Genomic DNA, 26,864 nt, shown 5'->3' with positions numbered 1-26,864 from the left:
GAGATTCTAAGTGCTCGTCTACACTATGGACACTATAATGCAGGTTTTCTCAAACAGGGGTCACCGCTTGTGTAGGGAAAGCCCCTGGTGGGCCGGGCTGGTGTGTTTACCTGCCCCGTCCGCGGATCTGGCCAATCGTCGCTCCCAATGGGAGTTGCAGTGCCAAGTTTAGTCACTTACTACAGTGACGGAAGGGTTATTCCATCACTGTGCTTAATCTACCCCCTCAAGAAGCTGCAGTTGGTCGCCGGAAGAATTCTGTTGACCTAGTGGTGTCTATGCTGGGGCTTAGGTTAGCTTAACAGTGTCTCTCAGGGGTGTGATTCTCAAGGGTTGATTTATGTTTTAACCAGGCTGCAGAGGCCATGAACAAAGGCATTTATGCCACATCACTTTTCAGAGTGTAATCACGCTTTAAGAGACATATATCTGCAAAGTACTTACATATACAGAATCCATTCCTGAGAGCTGCAAACCACAGCCCCTCCCTTTGAAGCCAATCAGAGTTTGGGGAGCTCAGAAACATTCAGTAGCACCAGGTCACTGATGCTTTTTTTAGTTTGCTGTGTGAAACAGAATATGGTCTCAAGCAATCATTCTCTGTCTATTATTAAAATGCTGCTTGGAATAGGCACAAAACCATTCGGAGCTCAGGTCTGTGTATCTGTCATCTCAGGTCAGGCATTTTAATTTACACTGCAGTGAAAAAATTGGCATCCGACCTTTGTGATTTTGAGCCACGACAGAGAAACACTGCCAAAGGTTTTACAGTGTTCCTTCGCCCTTTGTGCGTGCGTGCGTGCGTGTGTGTCTGTAAAAAGAACTTTGGTAGAAGAAAAGCCCAAATCTGGGATGAAGGATTTTAATCATTGCTTGCCTGCGAATGCGTCAGTAGCATGACTCTGCAAGAATAGGCCTCTGTCTGTCTGGTGAGTCTTGCAGCACAGGGCAAATATAAATTATTTATACCGAAGCTATCACAGGGGATCTCTTGTTCTATTACTAGTAGAAAATCCATTTGTAAGACAAAGGTGTTCTCTCCTCATCTGCCTTTCTCAAACACCTTTCAGTGGTCACTTCAGCAATGAGTTGAAAAGCTGTCAAGAAATCTTTCTTCTCTGGAAATGCACCCTAGTGTTGGCAACTGGTAAAGCAGCACTTTGAAGGCCGTATGTCCTTTCCTACAATTCCTCCTTGCCAGCTCCCCACCCTTACACTGCTTGCCTTTTCTTTTTATAGTGTTCCTTGTTGATACAGACACAGCCCAAGCTCCAAGAATGAATAAAGTAGGGGGATACCTCTGCAGTGCAGATCTGAGCACTGTCACAGAGATTTCAGAATGGGAAGGACAATATGGACACTTGGAAAAGTAGGTCTGAGCTCTGGAAGAACGATCAGCTGTTTCCGCTCTCATTTTCATTTGTCCAACTCTAATCCTTTCTCGGGTTTCTGGCTGTCTTCGATACCTCCTCTTTATTCCAGCACAGCAATACTGAACTACGTGAATAGGCCCTGGTGCATCAGCCATCCCCCTAGCTGGGAGGGGAGCACATTCTGGAGGAGATGTGGAAGGGGAGCAAATAACTTGGGGATGGGCTGGTGGATTAGAAGCAGCTCCCCCACTGTGTGATCCCCTCTTCCAAGAGAACAGCGCTGGCTGGCTTCAGAGGGTGACAGGGAACAAGTGCTGTCTGTGCCATGTAGCTGTGGTAACTCTCAATCTGCCTGCATTGCCTGGAAGAAGGGGTGTGGGTGTGGGGCACATATTGTGCTGGAATTGCTGAGCCTGCTGTGCTAAATGAAAATTCCAGTGGAAATCCCCCAAATATCTCATCAAACATTTCAAAAGGAGGGGTTTCCCCACACAATTGTCTGCAGGGGGAAATGTGGGGTTTTCTGACCATCTTTAATAATATAGAGCTGGATTCTTCACTGCCTGGTGCCTCATGTCATTATTTACACCTCTACAAACTGGTCATAAAATGTTACCAGATCAAGACTTCTCCTACTTCCATTGCACAAAAAACAAACCAAGAACTAGCTCCTCTAGATCCGGCTTTGCTTAAAACTTGGGTGCTACCAGGCATGGAAGTTTAAATAAAAACCTTCCTTTAAAAGATAGAGTAGAAGATAAAGGCCAGAGAGCAAAGCTGCAGCAATATACGCTTGATATCCTACAGAGAAATGGGGAAACAAACAGATGAGAGTGCACCAAGGTGAAGAATATTGTGAAATATTTCAGAAAACTAGGCCAATAACGTGCTGGCAAGTCCTCAAGGACAAGAGACAGATGATCGACTACGATGTTTGTAATAGAATGGGGGAGGGGGAGGTCTAACAGATGGGTGGACGGCAGACACAGCACAACTACTAGTGATAAAGATGCAGTGGAACGCTTGTAACTTAGCTATGAATATGTATCCATGGGGTTACCCTTCAAAGAACTTTTGCCACTTACTCTTCCCCCTTCCCATCCTCCTGTTCAGGAATTCTGAGCTTGTCTCTGGCATTTGGGCATCCAGAGATAGTGATGTATTCCAGGTTTGCTATTCCCTCCCTGCCTGGTGCTCTCTTGCACACCAGCTGTACCCTGTTGGTGGCAGCTTCATTCATACTGTATTTGTTAAAGCCACAGAGCTGGTGGATCATTCTGTGAATCATAGATCAATCATTTGGGTGGCTTTGTGCGAACAAAGAGAGTAAGGATGCAGTGGGGGAGAGGGAGAGGGAAGCGAAGCAGAGGTAGCATTTTAGACTGGAAGGACAGGGCTTTCCAAGGTGTGCTTCATGTGGCCTGTGATCTGTGGACAGCTGGCTGAGCACATGGGACTGGATGCCCTCCTTGTCTCCAGCTGCTTCTACAGGTGGCAGTGAAGGTTGTAAAATGTAAGGCTCCAGGAGACAGCCTTACCATTTATTCTAGGGGCTACATTAAAAATAAAAAGAAACAGGAAACAGGAGTCTGCCTAAGGAAGTGGAGCCACCAGTGGGGAGAAAGGAATGGAACAACTGGACAGAAGGTCCAGGGGAGCAGGGGCAAAAGACCACTGGGTGATGGAACCCAGTGGTAGCCGTGAATGGTGTTTTCCAGGCAGCAGGGCCGGATGGATCTGGGGAGAGGGGACCAGCCATTGTTGGAGAGAGACACAAAATGTAGAGCAAAAAGAAGCAGTGTTACTGGCTTTTCCAAGAGAGGAGACGGCAGCTTGACAATGCACAAGCACTCTCCTACTCTTACATTTCCATGTTCACAGCAGCTGTAGCTGCCTGTGACACAGAGGCCTGTTGCTGGGACACTATGCTGTGTCAGCAGCTCTTGCCAGGCCTGATATACTCATTACACCTGACACACTGTTGTCATGATATCTACCCAAAAGGTGGCTGGAAAACTAATAACTCACTGACCATTAATAGGCTTGTGTGACATATGTATGGAGTGTGTACAAAGAGTTGTGGATACATGCTAGAATTATGTTCTTAAAATGTGTTTGGCAAGCAATGCACAAGCCCACTCTACCCTAGACAAAGGAATGTCTATTTGTTAGTCTGACCTGCCTGATCACCAAGTGCCAAAACCTCTAAACCTCAGCGACCTTAGAAAGTTGTTTATAATGCATCTGAAACTTTACATCTTCATAATGCTACTGTTTAGGGTATTTTCATCTGGATATATTTGACTGACATTCTTTATGGTGATCATTCCCTGATTAAAATAATATTTTCTCCATGGCAAGCACTTTGCCTCACCACATACGATAAATTAGTTTGTCATTGTACTGTAATAAAACAGCAGATGAAATTAAACACAGTCAACTCAACCCTCTGGTGACTTTGCATCATCAGCGCAGTCACATCCAGACATAGTGTGCTTGGTGGCATTGCAGTGAAGCATTCCGTGCTATTGAGAGAATGAAGCTTGGCTAAATATGGTGAAGAATTGAGACTATTATTTTGGATTATTAGGGCTTCAAGTTATTTCTCAGGGTATGCCTACACTACGAAATGAGATCGATTTTATAGAAGTCGATTTTTAGAAATCGATTTTATACAGTCGATTGTGTATGTCCCTCCATGAAAGCAACGACAGACAATCGTTTTGCACCAGACACCAGGGCGGTTAGAAGAGCACAGCAAGGTGCGCTGCGCATCAGGGAGGCTTTGAAAATCAGTTTCATGACTGGTCAGTCTTTGGTGTGACAGTTGTGTGTGTTTCTCCTTGATGCAAACCCACCCCCTTTGTTGATTTGAATTCCCTGTAAGCCAACCATCCTCTCCCCTTCAAAATAAAGTAACTATTGTTTTGAAACCATGCGTTCTTTCTTTATTAATTTTTTTTAAAAAAGAGATAATGGACAAGGTAGCCCAGGTAGGGTGGGGGAAGAGGGAAGGACAAGGCCACGTTGCTTATTTTAGCCACACTAAAAATCAAACTGTTTGAATGATAGCCCCCTGTTGCTTGGTCCATTGTCTACAGTGGAGTGGCTGGGTGCCTGGAGCCACCCTCACATTCTTGGGCGTCTGAGTGAGGAGGGTATAGAACATGGGGAGGAGGGCATGTAGTTATACAGTGGATGCAGTGGAGGTCTGTGCTCTTGCTGGCTTTCCTGCAGCTCCAAAAGATGTTTCATCATGTCTGTTTGCTCCCCCATTAGCCTCAGCATCGCATCCTGCCTCTGCTCTTCATGCTCACTTAATTCTTTCCTGGCCTCTGCCACTGAATGCCTCCATGCATTAAGCTGTGCCCTATCAGTGCGGGAGGACTGCATGAGCTCGGAAAACACGTCTTCGCATGTCTTTTCACCTTCTAATCTGCGATAACCTCTGGGACGGAGATGATAGGGGGAGCGTAGAAACATTCTATGCTCTACGATTCTGGGGGGACTGCATGGTCATCTGTGCTGCTGAGTTCGCCCGGGGCTTTTCCTCTTTACCTGGCTAGCGCATCAGAGTTCAAAGAGCTGTTCAGAGCGGCCACAATGGAGCACTCTGGGATAGCTCCCGGAGGCCAATACCATCGATTTGCATCCACATTACCCCAAATTCGACTCAGCAAAGTTGATTTTAGCACTACTCTCCTCGCCGGGGAGGAGTACAGAAGTCAATTTTAAGAGCCCTTTAGATCGATGGAACAGAGTTGGTTGTGTGGACGCATTCATTTTTAAATTGACCTAATGCGGCTAAATTCGACCTAACCCAGTAGTGTAGACCAGGCCTCAGATTAAGTAACAGAGCTATTCATTTTCTGATATTTACTTTGAACGGCAGAAAATCTAATATATATGTATGTGTGCTCTCTCTCTCTCCCTCTCACACAGCACCAGACCAGAACCAGGAGAGACATGCCTCCCACTCGCTGTAACACCACTCGTACTAATCACCCCAGCGGAAGCCTGGAAGTTCAAACTCACCATCCACACCAATTGCAACCTGCCACTCATGGTTGGCCTGAAGTAGCTGAAAACATGTTACTCCCAGAGCCTCAGTGTCTCCTTCAAACAAGGCAAACTTAGCACTCTATCCGATAAGGGGCTAATTGCTGCATTAGTTTAGTGGAACCCAAGCACAGTATAACAAAACTCCTCTATAACCAGAGGGAAGCTTCACTGTAATTTAACTTCAGCCCCACTGCAGAGGAGTGTGCTAGAAACTACGCCCCACTTAAGCCTTTAACTCACCCTTATGTGGTGCATACAGCTGTGCAGGGGCCTTCTCACTGGGGTGAATTTCACACACTAAGAGAAATGCACCAGAACAACTCAAGACTTTCACACTCTTTCACTTGAAGCAGAATTTCACTGTAGCTGAATTCCAGTGTAATGGGCCAAATTCAGACCTACTCTATATGTGTCTAAGTCCCTGGGAATAATGCACACACAACGCATGCACAGTCACCCAGTGAACCTCCCTGGGTGATGATTGTGTAGCCTCACTACCACCTTGAATGAACTGTAGGGAACCGATTGGATCATGTGTCATTTGAGGAGAGACAAGGACTCACCAGTTCAGCAAACAGAGGCCCTGTGCTACCCAGAACAACCAGGAAAGCAGAATCACTGCATGGGGTCAAGTAGGCCTGAGGCTTGGGGAGCGAACCAGTGTGTGTGAGCAGCAGGCTGAAGACAGTAGCCTGGGAGATGGCTGTGGAGGGAAGGCCAAGGGGAACTGCATGAAAGCTAGTGTTTTGTGGCACCCACTATGGTGGGACAACAGGAGAACAATGGAGAGGGCCCCCCAGCAAGACCAGGGGACAGGATAATAATTAATTGCACATCAGGACAAGGGTGGGCTAGAAAGGACACCCCAAATATTAGGCTTGAGAAGGGCTACATGGCAAGGTTACCCCGTACCTCTCTGTTGGACAGTTCCCTGGGGGCAGAGCAAAGAACTACTGTGTATATCTTTTACTATATCCCACTGAGCCATTGTAATGCTATGCTGCAAGGTGTTAATGGCTACGATCAAGCATGTCTTTGATCTACAAGCAATCACAGACCTCATTAAAGCTGCTGGGCATGCTCGCCACCTCTCATTCAGAACAAGTGGAAAAAGCAATTAAGCTCCTTTATGGTGTATGCTAGCTGGAGACAATGGAAACCACCACCCAAGACACTAGGTCGCATGCTAGACTGATTAGCAGTTAAGACATGTGGGCTGGACGCTACAGCCCGTAGTCCTTGGCATTGCCTGTGAGCTTGTTGTAGGCTGAGCACACCACCGAATTGCTGAAAGGGGTGGGTGTATGGCAGTGATCCCCAGAAGCAGGGTCAGTGACTAGATAGCGCATAGGGAGAGAGATGAGCTTTAAAACCTATCTTTGTGGACTTGAGCCTTTCCAGAATTGGCAAGGTCACTGCCTACACATTTTTCCTTATTAAAAGATATAATCAGCCATTGGCCATTCAGAACTGATACTCTTCTCCCTTTTATCCTGGTGCCTTCTGAATCCCTGCCTGGATCACTGCCTTCTTTTGGATAAAGATTACTGTGAGCTGAAATGTACCACCACTGTTTCTTCTGGGGGGTTAAATTCTATAGTAATCCTCCTGAACATTACATCCCACTACCTCAGAGTCCATTCTCCATTCTGTTGCACCTCCTCCTGCATGTCAGTGCAATGCCACAGACTTCAAAGGAGTTGTGCTAGGTTAAATGGATCTACCTAGCTGCAGAATCAGGCTATGTGTGTGTTTAAGGTGAGGGTGTATTATGGTGGGAGACCTCAACTAGGCATCAGATAATAGGAATAATAAACAAGAGTTATCACTAAGGCCAACCACAATGATCTGTGAGATGCATTTGTAGGCCCAGATCTCATGCAGGTATAATTCCATTGGCCCCTCCAGATTCATACCCGAGTGAGAGTAAAATCAGCCCCAAACTGTAGAGAATTGTTTCACCCTTAAAAAAATGAATGAATACTAAAGTATTCTACAGCAATGATCCAAATCACCCCAGTGCACAGCATATTACTGAGGGGTTGGATCAGTACTGTGGAATACTTTAGTAGATTTTGGTAAGAAAATGTCTATTGTTTCAAGTGTGGTGACTAGTAAAGTCCCATGAGCTTACGCTAAAGACATTTCTCCAGCTCACTGTGATATTCTCCAAAGCTCTGCCTTTCAACAGCCATTGTTTCTCATCCTGGAATAGCCTTCGCTGAAGTAAAATTTCCTGACCTGCAAAACACTATGACAGGTAGGTTGTGCTGTGGGTATTTAAATATCAGACTGACTCATGGGCCATCAATCTCCCACCCCTCGCTTTCTCAAATTTCAGCCCTGCCTCTCTGATCGTAAGTCTACTTAGCCATATTTAATAGTGCTAAATGGACTCTATGCTACTGCCCTTGTCTACTCCCTATGTCTTCTGGGTCATACATGCTTAGTTTACTGACAGAAACAAGTTTTTACTGCCACAATGTAAAGTCAAGGCAGCTGCGGGATAGCAGGCTGTGTGCTTCATTTGGCCTCATACATTGTCAAGAAATTATCACCCAAACTCTGATTCCAGAATATTTTTCTTATATGCTCTTTATTGTGTGTTCAGCAAAAAAAAAAATATCAAAAGAACAAAATTGAGACTGTAAAAAAAAAAGTCTTGCATATTTACCTTCTCTTTTGTGTAACAATATAGAGTTGCATTTAAAAAAAAAGGATCTGATTCTCCTTTCACTTACACCTCTACAGATCAGAAATAATTCCACTGACAACACTGGGAAACCAGTGTGAGAAGAGAATCAGCCCTTGAGCGTGCAAAATGCAGGAAATTGTACATCTAATTTGCACATGCAATTACCAGGATTATGACACAAATCCAATCATTGCACCTACAGTGGACCAGCAGTGCCGATTTGCTCATGCAACTACCTAACTTTCATTCACAGGCATGGTGGTTACAAATTCAAATTAGGCACATGACGGGGCACTGAAAGTTTTTGAAAATCTGGTCCATTGTCTTCACAGTTATTCAAAACTGAATATTGCAGCCAATGATGCTAGAAAAAACAGACAGGACACACACCTGCCTTCATTTTCACAGCCCAGGCTGTGTCTGCAGATCCCTGAGCTAAGAAAAAATCTTGTCAAAGGAGAAAATTTAATAACAAAGATCATGGACTTGATTCTGATTTCACTTATGCAAGTTTTACGCCTGCAGAATGCTAGCCAGATCAGTGGAATGGTTTCTGATGTACACCAGTGTAAATGAAAGAGAAGGCTGTGGTTTTTACAGCCTCTCTTTCCTGAGCGCAACCTCATGCTTTAAAAAATACTTTGAAAGTGTAATGAACAAGGCTGAGGAAACATTTAGTGCCAGAATGTCTTGGTCTAAAGGCAAACACCTACCCACCTCTCTGTTAGCAAATGTGTTTCATTTTCTTTTGCACAAGAAATTCAGCATGTGCAGATCTGTGTGTTGGGGTCAATGATAAATTGGTTATGAACAGATCATTTATTAATTCCTGTTTGGCAAAAATAATTCTCGCCTGCTTGAAGGTAAAACAAAATGAAATGAATAATTCCTCTTGAAATTCACAAAGGCCACTGCAAGAGACCACATTCCCCCCTGTCCTCAGTTACTATTTTTAACACAGATAGGGTAAATGTATTCCTCTGTGGAAACCATTCTCCCTAAAATCCATTTTAATGTATTTCAGAGGTGGGCTATATGGGGAGATTGCACTGCAGTTTGATGGCTTTGGCTGTATTATTTGGTTTGTTTCCACTCCAGGATGCATGTGGTCTGCACAAAGTTATTGTAAACTGAAACCAATGGAATGGCATTACACTACATCTGACTGTGATCTGGGATAAATCAGGCCACCATGACAGCTGTGACTTACTGAAATGGTCACTCCACAGATTTGGAGTTATCTAGTTACAAGCATGTTGATCCTGCTTCATCCAACACTGGCCCTTAATATAACTTTTAAATCACAGCTCAATGAACCTTGCATTTCATTTCTCTGGACCGTGGAAAAAAACACTACATTGCTGTAACTTACCCTCTAAGAGAGACATAGAGAGCTATGTTAAATCTATCTCATCCCCATCAAAATACATGAGGGACAATTGCTAAATTTGAAACACACTGGAAAACCTATGATTGCTATTACTGTGCGGGGCGCTGTACCATACATATAATAAGAGACAGTGCCCAGCCCAAGGAACTTCAAATCTAAGCAGGGAGAACACAGACAAAGTGTAGGGGCTGGTTTACACTGAAAACTTACACTGCCATAGCTACGCCTCTCTGGGATGTGAAAAATCCACACCTCTGAGAGATATAGCTATGTCAGCCTAACTCCTGGGGTAGACAGCGCTAGATCGATGGAAGAATTCTTCTGTCGACCTAGCTATTGCCTCTCGAGGAGATGGATTAACTACAGTGATGAGAGAACCCCGCTTGTCACTCCAGTGCATATCTACACTGAAATGCTGCAGTTTTGCTGCTGTAGTATATCAAGTGTAGACATAACCTAGGAGAAAGGATGTTTTATCATCCCTGTTTTACAGATGGGGAAACTGAGGCCCGGGGTGATTAAGTAGTTTAGGCAAGATCACCCAGGGAGTCTGTGGCAGAGCAGGGCATGAGCCCCGATTTCCCAAGTCTCAGTGTCTTGGCCACAAAACCATCTGTTCATCACCCATGATTAGCATTATCATTTAAACCGTCACCAAGTGTCAACCTCACATCAGTCAGCAGGCTGTACTGAAAATAACCTGTTTGGAACTGTCTGAACGATTCACAGCAACCAAACCATTTGTTGAATCAAGTCTTTGTCTTTCTTTGCAAACTGCCTCAGAGTAGGCAGTGAATTTTGTTCATTGTTCGCATAGATTCAGTGAAGGTTTTGTGTGAGCCTAGTTCAGCCCATGAGCTGCTCGTAAATTGCTTGTTGAGAGTATTCACTATTTGTAGTTCAGTGTCTGAGCTCTGTGATTGGTCATTTAAACCATATGGTGTTCTTTCTGCTCAGTGACTTTCATACACAGGGGGTGGACCTGAACAAGGGACTGGGATTTGATTCTCTCAGGAAATGGGTGGGAGAACTGGAGGAAGCAATAGCAGGAGATAAGCAGTTGGACAAGATGTAATTTTTGACCAAAACTTTTTTTCAGTGTAGAATGCAGCCTGAGGTCAACCATAACATTTCAGGAATTGTGTTGAATTTGTCAAATTGGTTCAGTTAAAACTGAGGTCAAACGAAACATTCCATTCAGCCCAAAATTATATATATATATAATTTTCAGTCCGCTGAAAATTTCCAAAAAATGTATTTCAAATCAACCCGAAACAATTGCTTCAATTAGCAGGCCTAAGAATTTGAGGACATGTGAAACCTTTTTCTTTCCTCTGTTCTGGGGGTGCGCTAGGTTCTGGCAATGTACATACAGACCAGATTTGAAGATACCTGGATACCAATGGCAGCCAGAGCATCCAAACAATACACTTGCCTCTCCAATATTCTGCACTGTTGCTCAGGGTCAAATAATCTCTGTTAAATCTCCTGCTAGGAAAGGGTGCAAACATACTCAGATCATGTGTAGCTTGAATTGAACACAGTGTATGTCCTTCATCCAGCTCCACGAATTATACCCATGACACTGCATACCCAGCTATGAAAATGTCAGGACTAGAGTTGCTCACACTAGTTGTATTTTGGCTTGTTATTTCTTCCTGCAAACTCCCACATGTTGAGCTGCACTTTCAGTTTGCTTGGTTCATTATAAAAACAGAGGCCATTTCCAATATTCAGATTTTGAACCAGGATACCCAAAGCTCAGGCCTGCAGAAATCTTTTGAACGTGCCAGTTGATTTTGAATTTTGCTTTCCGTGACTTGTTGGGGCAGCATGATGGGACGGCATGAATGGCTGGAGAAGGGAACACAGGAGGGGTGTGACCATAGCCCAAATAAATTCAGGTACAAATCCGAGTGAATACTGGCAGAAAATATTTGTTTAGTGTTTCCCAGGTCTTCTATCTTCCTCCCTACAGGTGGGGCTGACATTTTCAGCTACAGAACTGTTTGACTCCTGCTGTCTTCATTAGCAAAGAAATACCTTCTGAACTGGTAGTCCGGAAGGACACAGAAGGTAGAAGAAGAGTTCACTTCAAGGTGGGCAGTCCTTCCACTTGAGAAGCCACACCCTTTAGCATCGGGGGTGGCGGGGAAAAGACAAGCTGGAGACTCGATGAAATTCACTAGGGACCTTACTATTGCCAGGCTAACTAATGTGGGACCACAGTGATGGTAGCCAGTACAAAACTTCCAAACAGACATCTGCTTCTTGCTTTTGGGACAGGCAAGATCATCTGCTTGCAAAGAGGAAAAAGGAGACAGAGACGTAAACTCAGCAAGGGCAGCAATTACAATTGCTCTGAATAAGGGGTGCACACAAGGAGGGTAAGTAGAGGCACCGGCCGCCGGGGACACAGAACTCTTCTGGCTCTGGGGAATGCGGTGGGGGAGTCAGATTCTTTGGGACCATGACAGGGACAGAACGCTCCTCCAGCCCTGTGGCCACAATACAGGCACAGAAGGTATCTCTCCAAAATCTGTCAAATTTAAATTCCTGCTCATGCCCCTGCTCTGAATTAACAAATACTTGTCATTCCTTAAAATAGCTATGGATTTTACCCTGCCACCCATCATTATGATATCTGAGTGCCTTCCATGTAAAATCAATAGCAATAGTTAACCTCTAGTGGATTTCCTGGACTTCTCTCTTTGTGGGGTAACCTCTCTGCGTGGGGTAGGTAACATATATACCTATCTTCTATGTAGGATCTGGGTAGAGTAACTGCTGCAGAAAACGCATTTACAACAATAGAGAGGGTGGGCTTCCTGCTGCTCAGTCTGGGAGGTGAACTTAATGGCAATGAGTTAGAAGTATAGAATATCAGGGTTGGAAGGGACCTCAGGAGATCATCTAGTCCAACCCCCTGCTCAAAGCAGGGCAAATTCCCAGACTTTTTTTTTTTAAACCCCAGTTCCCTAAATGGACCCCTCAAGAATTAAACTCACAACCCTAGGTTCAGTAGGCCAATGCTCAAACCACTGATTTCTTCCAGCCTGAATGTCTCTGATTCCTTGGATTTAAGCAGAGAGAGAGGCACATCACATGAAGCAGCAAACCATTCTGTATGAACAGGTCCTTGCTCTGCTTTATTTTCAGAGTATGCAGCAGAAAGGAGAGCTCTTACGGGAGAGGACGGCGAAGGAGGAGCTTTTTCCTGCAGGTCTAGGTTTCCTGGCCGCTGAGCCAAAGATAAACCATAAAGACACAGAACAAACAAACAATTAGCCTCCCTCAGCCCCAGAGACTCTGCTGAAGTTTATAGCCCTTTTCCAGTTTTATTGCCAATCAGCGCTAATACAAAGGGCGTCTTACAGGAGACGTTTTGGGAAAATTTAAAAAAGACACACAGAAAGATAAGGCCATTATCTGCACATTGTATACATGCTGTATGTTTAATCCTGCACTGTAGCCCTATCTCCTGAGGGATCAGAAACTAGACACTAATGCTTGCTTTCTTGTCCTTCAAAATATGGTTCCAGTCATTTGTCTGACCTCCTGCTTCCCCACGCACCACGGTTTCCTTGGCAGAGCTCCGTCCTTCTGCCGCAGATGCCAAAGAGAAATTAACAAAGAACACACCTCGTCTATTTTATTTTGCAAAGAAGATACCTTGCTGCAGGGGCGCTGCTGCTATAGAGATTGAGCCCAGGTTAGGTTTTTGGCTAATTGAATTGTGTTTCTTGTCTGATCCTTGTTTGTAACTTACTGAACGTGGATTTTTTTTTTTGTTAGCAGAAAAATGACGAAGCAGACAAAAAGGAGAATAGCTCCATGCGCTGGGAGCTCAGCTCTTCTTAAACTGTTCAAAGAGAAGGATTTCAGGAACACAGATTTAAAAAAAAAATCATGCCAAGTAAAATGCTCACTGAGGTTAATGCACAGCTTTGTGCTTATGAAAGTGCAAAGACAAGCTGTGGTGGAGTCACAGTTGACATGGGAGGGTTGGGAAGGTCGCTCACACTGACTGACAGGGACCATCTCATTACTATTCACACTTTGCCATGGGAGCACCACTCAGAGGAGGAAAAAGCTGAATGAAAAGGACTGAGAAAAAGAACGTGGCCAAGACAGCGGGGATGGGAAGATGGCACAGAGAAGAGAAGACCCTCTCTGCTCATCTCATTCTTGCATGATCTTCAGGAACCACTTGAAGGGCTGGCCACAGTTGTACAGCGGTCCCTTTGCTAGCCCAGGAATCTTTGCCAGGAATTGAGATTAGAGGAGGTATTTGAATTTACAGGTGGGGGTTGGAAAACGACTATATTGGCAACACTGTGTAACTACTTGACCACTGGGAAGGGTGATAGAGGTGTTTGGGGAAGTGTTCACCCCCCCCCCCGCCCCGCTCCTCATAAACTCATAGACTTTAAGGTCAGAAGGGACCATTATGATCATCTAGTCTGACCTCCTGCACAATGCAGGCCACAGAATCTCACCCACCCACTCCTGTAACAAACCCCTAACCTATGTCTGAGTTATTGAAGTCCTCAAATCATGGTTTAAAGACTTCAAGGTGCAGAGAATCCTCCAGTAAGTGACCTGTGCCCCACGCTGCAGAAGAAGGCAAAAAACCTCCAGCGCGTCTGCCAATCTGTCCTGGAGGAAAATTCCTTCCTGACCCCAAATAAGGCGATCAGTTAAACCCTGAGCATGTGGGAAAGACTCACCAGCCAGCAATCAGGAAAGAATTCTCTGTAGTAACTTAGATCCCACCCTATCAAACATCCCATCACAGACCATTGGGCATATTTACTTGCTAATAATCAGAGATGAATTAATTGCCAAAATTAGGCTATCCCATCATACCATCCCCTCCATAAACTTATCAAGCTTAGCTCCTGAGGGGATGCAGAGAAATCCCCCTTCCCCACGCAGGGCCGGTGCAACCATTTAGGCGGACTAGGCAGTTGCTTAGGGTGCCGAGATTTGAGGGCACCAAAAAGCACGCCCAAATTTTTTTTTAAATGGTTGAGCAGCTGCTGCTGCTGGGACAAAGAGGGAGTCTGAGCTGCCGGTGGCAGCCGGCAGCCCAGGGTGTCCCCCGGGTCAGGGCGAAGCCGCGGCACCCCGCAGTCCAGGGGGTCCCCCGGGTCAGGGTGCCTCCACGGCAGCCCACAGTCCAGGGTGTCCCCCGGGTCAGGGCGCCGCTGCAGCAGCCGGCAGTCCAGGGTGTCCGGAGGGGGTGGCAGGCAGCTCTTGTGGAGCTGCCGCAGTCGTGCCTGCAGACGGTCAGCTGCTCGCGTGGCTCCGGTGGAGCTCCGGTGGACCTCCCGCAGACACCACTGCGGCAGCTCCACTGGAGCCATGGGACCAGTGCGCGGGGCGGTGAAATTGCCACCCACCTAGGACGCTCAAAATCCTAGCGCCGGTCCTGTCCCCACGCCACCCACTATGCACCTAAGCACACTGCGGCTTCGTCACTTTCTGGAGGAGAAGCAACAGGCTCTTTAGCCTTAATGAAAACCCAGCCTCCACCCGGAATGTAAGTCACCACAGAGATCAAATTGCACACACCCAGCGACTGCTACAGCATGAAGCTTTGAGACAACTGAAAAAGTGTGTAGCACAAACGTAGCAGGGTGTTCCTCACCTAGGCTATCCCACAGGTTTCAGAACCCAGGTGCTGGACATAAAGCAGGCATCATTGTCATGACAGAATTTTGTAGAAGGGCCAAGTCAAAAATCAGAGGCCTATCTCTGAGCTGTTACAGGTCCCTGAACAATTAAAGTTTTGAAATATACCGGACCTGTCAGCCCTAAAGTCCTTGGGTCAATGGGAGTTTTGCCAAAGAAAGCCTTGTGTAAACATTTTGGCTGGGATTTGGGAAGGACCCGTAAGGAGTCGGTTGCTAAGACCCTTGAGTGCCTTTGAAATATCCAATCTTCTGTACTGGGCAGTTAGGCCCCGATTCAGCAAGATATTTAAGCATGTGCCTAATGTCAAGCAGGCATGGAGTCCCAGTGAAGTCTGCGTGAGTTAGCAACTACAAAATCAGGCCCTTGAAAATCAGCAATGACTCTATGAACTTCTTTTTCCAGCCATCTATCCTTGAAGGCCACATTCATCCGAGGGACCTAAGGTCCCCATGCACAGCGATTCTGCACATTTTCAAAAGCCCGCCTTCCCTGGGCATAAACTGCAAGCTCATGTGTGTGCCCACAAAATGAATTGTGGGTTCATGTCAGCACAATTGAGCCCCCAGCAATCTGCTTGGAGTGTGCAGTGCCCCAGTCTATCATGGCACAGTTTGGCCTAGGTACTTTCACAAGAGCATTGCTGGTTGTATTTGACCAAAGTTAGCCTATGCCCGTATGTCAGCTGGGCTTGTATGAGCCCCTGAAATGCAGTTGCATGAAATTCTGCTGCTAGACAATGAAAATTCTTTCTGCTTTTATCTTTCCATTGGGCTGGGGAAAACTTGAAGCTTTCTGCAGCCCAGCCTGCTGCTCCCGGATCCCGGAAGAAATGAGAATGCACCGGCCTAGCTGCTGCATCATGTTAGAGCTCCTCCAGTTTAACCTGAAGAGGCAGTTTGGTAGGAGCATGCACAGCCACAAAAGCATTTTTATTTTCTACCCCAGAGATCTGTGACTGCTATGCAATAGGGAGCCAGATGGAACATCCTAACTGATTGTTACAGCCCCAGGTTTCAATGGGAACAGAAGCATCCCTCTTTGAGCTGGGCTGTACAATGGAAAAGCTCTTCAGCAGAACCAAAAAACTTTTGTTTTGAATTTAGAACTGAATGCCAGGCGGAGGATCAATGGTGAACTGAAGACCACTGGATACAAAGCGACCCCTTCACCTCCTTACCTCTCAGTCAGAAATGTTTCATTAGTGACAGGTCCCAGTTTTGCCTTGTACACCTGTGCAGGACAGCACTTTCCATGGAAGGATCTAGACACTGGACTTTGGATTTTCAGTTACATTCAGACCCCTTCATACTATTCTGGCAGCGTAAAGAATCCTAAGAATGAGTGGAAATGTCATAACACTATCTGTTTTGCAGCCAGCCCTGTTCTCAGCCTCCTGTGCAAGAGGTAAATCAGGGCATGTCTAGGGCATAGCTGGAGCACACTGCTCTGCAGCTGTGCTCTGCTGCCAAGTCCCACAGGGGGGTATGGGAAGAAAAGAATTTTACAGTGCGGGGAGAAGGGGAGAAGAACGCCTCTGCAGAGTCCAAGAATACAAGTATAATGGTGGCCTAAAGACACCACTAAACCCCTTTCGATCTCTGCCCTCAAGACCAGTAATGGAGTGACTGAGAATATGGTCCACTATTTTAATTCATCTTCCAATTCAAGAACCGCATTAAATATCCAGATGATTATTATTGTTTTTACTCACAATAAGCAATTCCTCCTACTTCCGCATGGCTTTTAAACCTGCAAAGAGACATTCATGGCTTCTCAGCCCTACCTGCATGGCCCACTGTGCAGCTGAGATAAAGCCTCTTCCTCTCCTAAACGTTATCATTGCTGCATCAGTGACATAGAAGGCTGATTCAGGTTCTGTGGTAAATTACCCATTGCCTTTTTTGCATAAGAAGTGTGAATTTTGTCAAAAGTTTGTGTGGCAGTTTCATTTTGTGTCTTTATCGTCCAATGAGGGGGAACTTTGAGCGCTAAGTTAATTTCACTGGAGAGACAGATAAATTCAGATCTCCTGCTGTAAAAGATACATTAATTTTGCAAAACTACTTGGGTTTTTTTTAATAGGCACTGAGCCACCTCAATAATTGTAGGTTGCCTACATAGTACTGCAGTAGTTCATGGGAACATAAACCACAGGCTAAAAGTAAATAAATGAAACATAAAGAACACATTGACTCAGGGGGAATTTTACTTCCTTTTGTTTTTTACTTTTCTAGTCAACTCTCTGACACATATTTAAATGGAAATGATACAGGTTTTTAAGCCAAAAATCTAGCCTACCTTAATGTTGTAAAAATCCGACGAGGAATGTTCTCTGCATTTCAAACTATTTAGTCTTTATAACATTTTATTTTTAAGTCTACCACTTTGTTTTTGAGAAGTACAGTAGAATAAACCTTGTTGTTATGGACCCTACAAAAACACACTTGTTCTACTCCTGGTGCCTCATTAGTAGCTCTTGACAAACATACAGGTTTGACTGTGCCTTTATTTACACCAGCTTCACATTGGTATAATGAACTTCAGTGGAGATACTTCTGATTTAAATCCCGGTCCAACACACACTGGAGTCTATGAGATCTTTCCATTGACCAATAGAAGTAGGATCGGAAACCTATATTTTATGAATGTGAGCAGAATCTGGCCTCCTGTAGGCAAAGCCATGATGACTCAATAGATGCCTAGGTTCTAAAAAAACCAAGAACTGAACCAAATCTTCAGTTTTGTGCAGAAGTGAGTCTCTGCAGATGTTCTGAGAAGATCAAGTAACACTTTTTTCCACGTAATATTTCATTTGAGTGTTGGCCAGCACTGGAAGTGGAGGTGCTATAAGACTATATATGGGAGGGAGCTCTCCAGTAATTGTGCTTCTTCGGCTGGAAGCAACAAATCTCATACCAGATCCTGTTCTCAGGACACTTCTCTCCAAGATTTTCAAATTCAAAATGGCTCATTTGGCTGAGGTCCTTATAAGCAGCTGATCTTCTGAGTGCTTGTGTCTTGAATGCATCTTTGAACTGAAGTTAGTGCTGGCACCATTGCATTAAAAAAAAAAAAACTTGTGCAAAACGAAGAGGGGAACCTTGACAGATGGTGCTTTTGCAGCTCTTTGGATGAACTGTTGGCTCATTCTTTAGCTCCAGAGTTTGAAAAATTATGATTTCATCTTTCTTTTCTCTTTTATTTTTGGCTACTCTTGATGTCTCTGAATAATAGAAATTATGGGCCGGATCCAAAGTCCATTGAAGACAGTGGAAAGGCTCCCAGTGACTTCACCAGCATATAGGTTTGATTTTCAAAACTGATAAGCATCGTCAACTATAAGCAATACCAGAAGATGCTCAGCACTCTTGAAAATGTTGCACTTTTTTGCTGTCCTAACACATTTTAAGCTTTTAGACCACATCACTTTCCTGAGGTGTCTAGCTGGCTAAGAGATTGTCTGTTAAGCTTTGTTTGCTGGGTTGCTACCTGATCCTTCCAAAGTCCCATTTGTCTGTTTTGTCCATGGCTCACGTCCTGTTTGACATGTGAGCAATCTAGGGCAGGCAGTTTCCTCTTTGGGATTGGTCTGTACAGCACCGAGCACACTGGGACTCTGATCCTTGATTGAGGCATGTCAGTGCTCCTAAGTGATGCTGAAGTATAAATATAAATAATAATTCAGGGTATCTGTTTTGAAGACGTAGATAATTTCAGTCTTCTCTGGATTCCTAAGACCTTATCATGGCAGCAGGAAATTCTTTACTGATGCTGTAACCGAGGAAATAGAAATAAAATGATTAAAAAAATGAAATGCTGATACATACATAATGAGGCTTTGGAGTATCAAGGTATGAAAACAGGGAAAACCCTGAGGCATCCTACGTGGGGGCACAAAGCCCAAAACTAAGCAGAAAGTATTTGTGCAGGTTGTGGATGGGGAAGCAGGCAGCAGGGAACCTGCCCCTGGAGACTCTGCAACATGCACTCACCAAAGAGTACAAAGTTCTGCCGTTACTGTCCCTTGCAGTGCATCAGGGTATAGCCGTAGGAGTGGCCTGGGGGTTATGGTGGGAAGGGTAGCTATGGAGAGTGAGGACCAACACAAGACCAACGCGTGACTTAAGCCTTTACTACCCCTTTGCAATGATGTGAATGTCAGCTGGTGTGAATCCACTGGACCAGAGTGCCACGGGTGAGGGTGGGGGTGAGGGTGAGGATGGGGGAGGGGAAGCAGAGGCTCAAATCTGGTACTGCTTTCAGGCTGTCCATCATGTCCATAGACTGGCTGCACAAACACTCAATGAAGCCAATGTTTTCTCCTGGAGTGCAGCTCTGTCATTTAGGCTTGGCTCTGTTAAGCTGGGTTTTTCTCTAAAGCCATTGAACAAAACAGCTATGTCAGTTTCACTGGTTTGTAACATTCTGGAAGGTGGCGGGAGAGGGGAAGAGGAGGAGAAATAAGCAGAATCAAATAACAAAAAATAAAGACCAATGCTTGTCAAGTGGAAAAGAACAAAATCAGTAACAACTAGGGTGACCAGATAGCAAGTGTAAAAAATCGGGATAAGGGGTGGGGGGGTAAATAGATGCCTATATAAGAAATAGCTCCCAAAATCAGGACTATCCCTATAAAATCGGGACATCTGGTCACCCTAGTAACAACAAAGACCCATTCAGGCCTCCTTGAAGCCAGCAATGTATCCCAAACAACACCGAAGGCAGACAAATTGAGAACTCTAAGCAAAACCCCCCAAACCTGTCAGTGTTTGTGCAGCAAAGTGTTCTAAGGAGAAAGCTCAGTGCAAAGCATAAGAGGGGATGTATGCAAATCACCATGCAAATAAGGCTGACAAAGCTTTAACAAGATAAAGTTACCAAAAAGCTTTGCGAGTCAGCCCCAGGCTAGGGACACCTATTTTATTCTCCTTGAGAACCCTGAGCACAAGTGCAAGCTGCACTCCCAATAAACAGAATAAAAGGCACAATTTAAAGTGACCTGTGCGAGCATAGGAGTGGAAAACACATAAAAGATGAAGATTTCTTATGTTGTGAGAGCCTCCATTTACTTCAAAGTTTCTACATTAATGTGCTACAATAACATAACATTTTTAATGGGGACTAATTGAGCCAATTATATAATTACATCATAAATAAAGGCCTCAACTATACTTTGAAGCTGAGTAAATCTGTAAATATTTTCCTTATGAGCATCTTGAGGAAAAATTGCCAAAAATGATTTGAGAGAAGGCTATAGCTCAAGAGAAGGAAGGATGAGCCCCCTTTTCATAGTAAAATGAGTGACACACTAACTGCTTATCACTGGAGCACTTACACTCAGATGCTTTGGTACAAGCAGTTTTACTAGCAGGTTAATAAAATTTAATTAATAGCAAATTAAAACTTGAACTCAATCATAGGCTTTTTGATCACTTTGAAATTTTAGTGTTTACGTGAAGGCGGGGAATGCAAATCAAAATGAAATGACGTATCTCTTTCTCTTGGTGGTGATGTACATTATCTGTCAGATGTCTCTAGGTGGCTTGTAGACTGAGGGCTCAATTCTGCATGTTGCTGAGTGCCTTCCCATTGCTGTTGACTCCCATCTCTCTGAATGCACTCAGCACCCATGGTTAGAACGAGAGAAGATAAATACATCCAGAGTGTAAACTAGCAAAGGCCAACATTTATTGGTCTCCAAGAAGCAAGCAACCTATTGCCCAGTGCAAGATCACACATTACTGGCCATTAAAAGAACAACACTGGTAGTAGCAAGGAAGAAAGCTACCTCTGCCTTTTAAAGTTTTAGAAAGAGAAGAAGTAAAAGGTTGTCAGGGCAGCCTGCTTCTGAAATGACAAGCTGCACACAGATCTTTTGCTTGCAAGGTTGATGTATAACACTTTGAAAGCGACTTGGACTTCTCCAGTACAGCATTACTTACTGGTTTAAGCACTACAGATGCAAGCCCATCCGTTTATCTCACGAAAACATCAAACCAAACCAAAATACCTCTAAACATTCACTAGTTTTTTTCCCAGTTGTTCAAGTAATTATGTGTATCCCTGATCCTACAATGTCCTATAATGAGATTAATTAAGCAGTCTCCTCATAGCCTTTTTTTTGTTGATGATCAAGTGTTTCCCAGCTTGATTATGGACTAGAATTCTCCTGTGCCCAGAGGAAACGTGGGCACATATACACAGGAGGAAAATGGATATTAAAAAGGAGAAAGGACTAAATAGTGTGTGTTTAATGGATAAAAAACCATTGGACTATTTTGATAGAAATATATCCTTCAGAAATTGCTGAGTTATCTTTTAATATATTTACTAACACAGATAGCCGAAGACTCTGTGCCCATTGCAGATAAAGTGCTGGAAATATAGTTATAAAATGAAGGGACTTTTATTTCTCTTACTAAGATCTGCATTGTGCTGCCATGGCTGGTGAATCTTATCTTTAAGGCCATTCTTGGGAATAAAGCATTTAGCCTTTTGAAACTAGAGCTTGTTACAAAGAGCTAACAAGTGGATTCAATTCTACGCCAAGGCATGAGGGCGGGAAAGTGAACAGCAGCAGTGTGTGCAAACAAGTGAAAGCATGTTGTGCTGGTATCTGTAGGAGACAGGTTCCTACTTAGAGGAAACCTCGCTGTCCACAGAAGATGGAGAGCCAAGGCAGGAGATCTGTAATCATATATTTTATTCAGACATTTGCACAAGAGGGCTCTCCAGAGCAGTCTCCCACCTTGAGTCCCTGGATGACTCTCTTCTGATCTAGGCTCTCTCATTGTCCAGCTACGTGACAAAGGCAATTCACTTCTCTTCAAGGCTTTCTGTCTTGTCTATTTAAATTGTAAACTCTTCAAGGCAATGATTCTCTCTTACTAGGTGTCCATACAGTACCTACCACAATGAGGGTTCTACCACTATATAAAAAATAATCTAACAGTTTATAGCACCAATTGATCCAGGTGCAATTCCATGGCTTTCCGGGATGAATCTGGCCCTTTCAGCTGGAGGGCAGAATAATTTTTATGACAATAGTTGATTCAGGAACATCAGAAAAGACAATAATTCTTTATTGCACCGGCTTCCACCTGTGGCGAGTAGAGATAGCGCCACGAAAATTAAAGCATCTCATTGCTGGCACCTGACCTGACACCTTCTCATGTCTAGTGCAAGCCTGACAGCTCTCCTGAGATCCCATCCCCGTCTCTGACACTGACTCATTGTGTGACCCAGGGCATATTACTTTACCCTTCTACTTCTCAGTTCCCTCCCACCCCCCATCTGTGAGTGTATATAATAATAGGAATATAGTCAATACTTACCACCCGCAGTGGAGGTTGTGAGGGTAATATGCGTAAAGCACTTGGAGAACCTCAGGTGAAAGGCAATATATAATTATAATGGACAGATTCAATGCGCCAGGTTCAAGGGGGTGAAAACTGCAAACACCTTTGAGTTTGAAGGGGCAAATGCACCAGGAATTCACCCTAGAAGAGGGCAGGCGGTGGGGCTACAGCTAATCCAATCCACAGATTCCACTCAGAGATGGAAGCTTTAAAATCTAGCTCAATGAAGGCTCCCTCCTCAGGGAGGTCAAGAGGTGGAAAGGCTATTGCTACAGGCTTTGGATTGATTATTGTTCATCCTGTTTATTATGGTAGTACCCAGGAACCAACCGTTGTGCCAGGGGTTTTACAAACAAATTAATGGGCAGTCTCCCACCCCAAAGAACTTACAAACGAAATATTCTGCCAGTTACTCTACCTGCTAGAAAACTTGGATTGTTCCCAGCAGAACTGTCTGACATCTGGCTTTATTCCAAATGAGCAGCTAGCCCTGAGACTCCGGTTCAGGATCAGATCAGTGTTCAGGCAGCAGCACTGGTACCGAAAAGCAGGGGAAGAGGGAGGTATCTGCTGTTTTGTTATATAAAAGGCTCATTTATTACTCATGAAAGTACATGAGGTATCAAGAGTCTCATCTTGATTAATGATACTAATTAAACTAATGGGTTAAAGTAATTTTACAGCTGATATTTTTATATAGTTTTCCTTTGTTTTGCAAATGGCAGCTGGGACATACTGCTCTGTCAACTTGCATCAGTCATGTTACGGTACTCTGGGGGAGTCATCTTTTTAAGGTCATATAAATAAACAAAGCTCCTCATTTCCCCCTCACTCCTCCCACCATTTTCTACTGCAGGTTTATAGGTCAGGTTTTCAAATCTATGGAGTGTAGTGGCCACAAGCAAACTTCCAGCTGAGAAGAAGGGTGGTCTTGTGGTTAAGACTATGATCTCAGTCTCAAGCAATCTGAGTTCTGGTCGTAGCTCTCTCACAAGCTTCTTGCATAGTCTTGGCAAGTCACTTCATCGCTCTGTGTGTAGAATGGGAAGTCTAATAGTTCCTTTGTCTGTCTTGTCTATGTACTTTGGAGCAGGAACTGTCTTTTTTAATGTGCAGATACAATGACTGACATAATAGGGCCCCATAATGAGTGGGGTCCTGTAGATGATGCTATGATAATCATAGTAACATCAGGCAATTGCACACGTAATTTATACACACCGTTATGGTGACTAAGCGTGCAAATTAGGTAATTGCACAGTAAAGAGAAGCCATTTGCACAGGGACAATTGTACATGATTTGCGTTGCACAAACATGGTAACTGTGCTGAAATTAGGCATGCGGTTGTGTGCACACTAATCTAGGCTCTAGAGGTTTCGAAAGACTCATCTCCTGTATTTAGTATCCAAATGGTTGCAAGTAGAATTTGTTGGTCTTATTTTTTGTTTGCAGGGGTCCATCAACCCTAGAGCAATGTAACTACTGACCATGTAATTACATTGTAAGGCAAGTTCCACATGGTGACAGGGTAAATAAAATACAAGGTTATTTTTTTCCCTCTCAGTAAGGGAGATGGTTATTGTGTCATCTTACTGCTGCACATTATGTAGCAATTATGATTGCAATAACTTGGTAACTTCCAGGATTATTACCAAGTGCCAAGGAATAGGAAAGTATTATTTACTGTGGTTGTGTTGCAGGCAGTCATGGAAACTGAAGACCAAAAAAGCAACTGACATGACTGTTCTCTCCAGTACATTTTCCAGTGTTTTTCCAGTCTCATTTTTAATATCTGTACCTCTGGCTTCCACTACATATTTGGACAGACTATTCCAGAATTTAATATCTCACCATCAAAAATATTTTCATGCTATGCAGCCTATGTTTTTCCTTTCTAAATTGTATTGCATAACCCCTAGTTATACTTGTCTGCACCAGACTAATAAGACCCCGCCTTCCATAGGGTTTATACTGACAGTTCTTTTCATTTTTTGAAGAGGGACCATTTTTGTTTTATTTGCCAGAATATGTCACAAATTTTCTTTTCAGTGCTCACCCCTCCCCAACGTTTTGGAACTCAGTGTTCAGTAAATGAAATAATTTAATAAAATATTTTATCTATGTTTAAAATAGACACCTTTTGTCTGAAATCTTTTGACTGTCTATTAATTTAAAAAATTCCTCCACAAAAGGCCATTTTTCAATTAGAAAAAAGTTTGTTCAAATAAAACTTCAGCTGGCTCTAGCAGGAATAAATGATGATTAGACATGTTGCAGTCACAAATATACATGCCTTTACAGCTCTGGATTTCTTTTCTCTACATAAAATCATTGGACTGGATTTTGATCTGATTTACACTGCTTTAACTCCCTGACTTCGCTGGAGTGACTCCAGATTTATACTGGGGTAAATGGAATCAGAATCTTGCCCATTATCTTCAAGTAACAACCATTTGGGCCTTAAAAATTCATTAAGCAGCAGAATTTCTTAGTGATAGCTCTGCTACAGGTACAATCTACTGTAAAGGGATGCTATGGAATATGCTGTTGGAGGAAAGATTTGGTCTTGGATTAATGGAGATAAATATCTGAACTCAGGAACAAATGGGAGATGGAGAGGAGGGGAAGGAACTGGACATGCAGGCCTGTGCTTCAGCCTCATTCTTATGGCAGAAATGGGCAACCTTAGATGCTCTTGGCACTGCCTTTAAGATGTGATGCAATGTCAGCTGACCAGGACGAGGGGAATCTAGCCTAGTGGGCAGAGTGGGTATCAGGAACTTAGGACCAGGGTCAGACACAGAGTCAGTGTCAGTAGTCAGAAGCAGGAGCCAAAGCCAAGGGTCAAAGCTGGAGGTTGGGAACTGGAGCAAGCAGGGTAGCAGGCAAGGACAGGACAGAGACAAAGCTGGGTGCAAGGCAGGGGGCAGCAGGAATGAGGTAACACAGGAGCAAGCACACTGATGAACAGAGAGCTGGCCTGCTGGCCCCTGTAGCCAATCTGGGGGCATGGCCAATCAGACAGCCTGCTGCAGGCCAGCTGTACTGATGAGGCCGCCTGGAGACCAGCTCTGCTGAATGTCCTGATTCCTGACATGCTGCCTGTGTATGTTAATAGCTGGAACCCTGGTGGCCTAACAAAATATTTTTCAGGATGTAACAGTTAGACGTGGACCATTACCAAAAATCTATGCAAGGTAGGGATAGAGCTACACACAAACACGTATGTGAATCAGAGTGCTGACTGAAAGGTCAGTGAATCATTCATGATAGTCAAATCTTTTAATGGGCAAAGTGGAAAAGTATTCCGTGTCCGGAGAAAGACTCAAAGACTTAGAAGAAGCGCACTGCTATCACTATTTGTGCAAGTCTAAGTGTGATGGACAAATTGAGGGTACTGTCATTGGTCTCCACGGTACCAGGTCTGGGGGCTTTACTCTTTCTGATCCAATCTTACCAATGGCATTCATACAGATTGCATGTTCATGCTTTTCTGCTTTCACTAATATTTACATGGAAGAAGGCATGTATATAGGCAACTGGGCAGTCACAATCTCCCTGTGCTTGCTGTCTGCCTACCCATTCTGAGCATGCAAATAGGAGCACATGCAAATACTGTGACCCTTATTTAAGACCCTTCCTTGAAAATGTGTCCCTATGGCTCCCTTTGAGGTCACACAGCTCATTATACCTACTTAGGGTGATAGTTTTAGAAGAATAGAAACTTCTTGTTCTTCATCACTTGGATTTTGGATATATAGGACTAGAGCCTCAGCTAGTGTTACACTGAAGTCAATGGAGTGATGCCAATTTACATAATGCCAATCGACCTAACATTTCATGAACATGTAGTGCTTTATATGAATAAAACAACATACTTTTTCTCACCCTCTCTAGGCCTTCAATTCAATTTTTAATTATTATTCTGTGTAATTTTCAATATGTTTCTGCGGCACTTATGAAACGGGCCATCTCTGGTGGTTAATTTAACACCTGCAAATTCTCAAAGCTGTTAACCTAAGTCTAGTGAATAAAATCTTTGCCATACAGTTAAAAGATTGTGAGCTCAAATCTAGCTGTGGCTGAGTTTTTGTTGACATGCATATGTTTTACTTTCACTATAGAGTAGATCATAGAGTCATAGAAACATAGGACTTGAAGGGACCTCAAGAGGTCATCTAGTCCAGTCCCCTAGACTGAGGGAAGATTAGGAATTATCTAGAACATCCTTGACAGGTGTGTGTCTAATCCATTCTTAAAAACCTCCAGTGACGGAGGCTCCACA

General features: G+C 44.0%; 1 long non-coding RNA gene across 1 annotated transcript; it reads left to right on the top strand.

Annotated features, from left to right (window-relative positions):
- The first annotated feature begins 5,426 nt into the window (after positions 1-5,426).
- On the top strand, positions 5,427-26,864 carry LOC115635255. The gene is made up of 3 exons (XR_003996553.1): positions 5,427-5,439; positions 10,309-10,311; positions 26,791-26,864. It is a non-coding gene; the product is annotated as an uncharacterized LOC115635255 (long non-coding RNA).

The sequence above is a fragment of the Gopherus evgoodei genome, chromosome 14, assembly GCF_007399415.2.
Source record: "Gopherus evgoodei ecotype Sinaloan lineage chromosome 14, rGopEvg1_v1.p, whole genome shotgun sequence".
Taxonomy (NCBI): domain Eukaryota; kingdom Metazoa; phylum Chordata; order Testudines; family Testudinidae; genus Gopherus; species Gopherus evgoodei.
The sequence above is the reverse complement of the archived record's forward strand: the minus strand, read 5'-3'. Positions and strand labels throughout refer to the sequence as shown.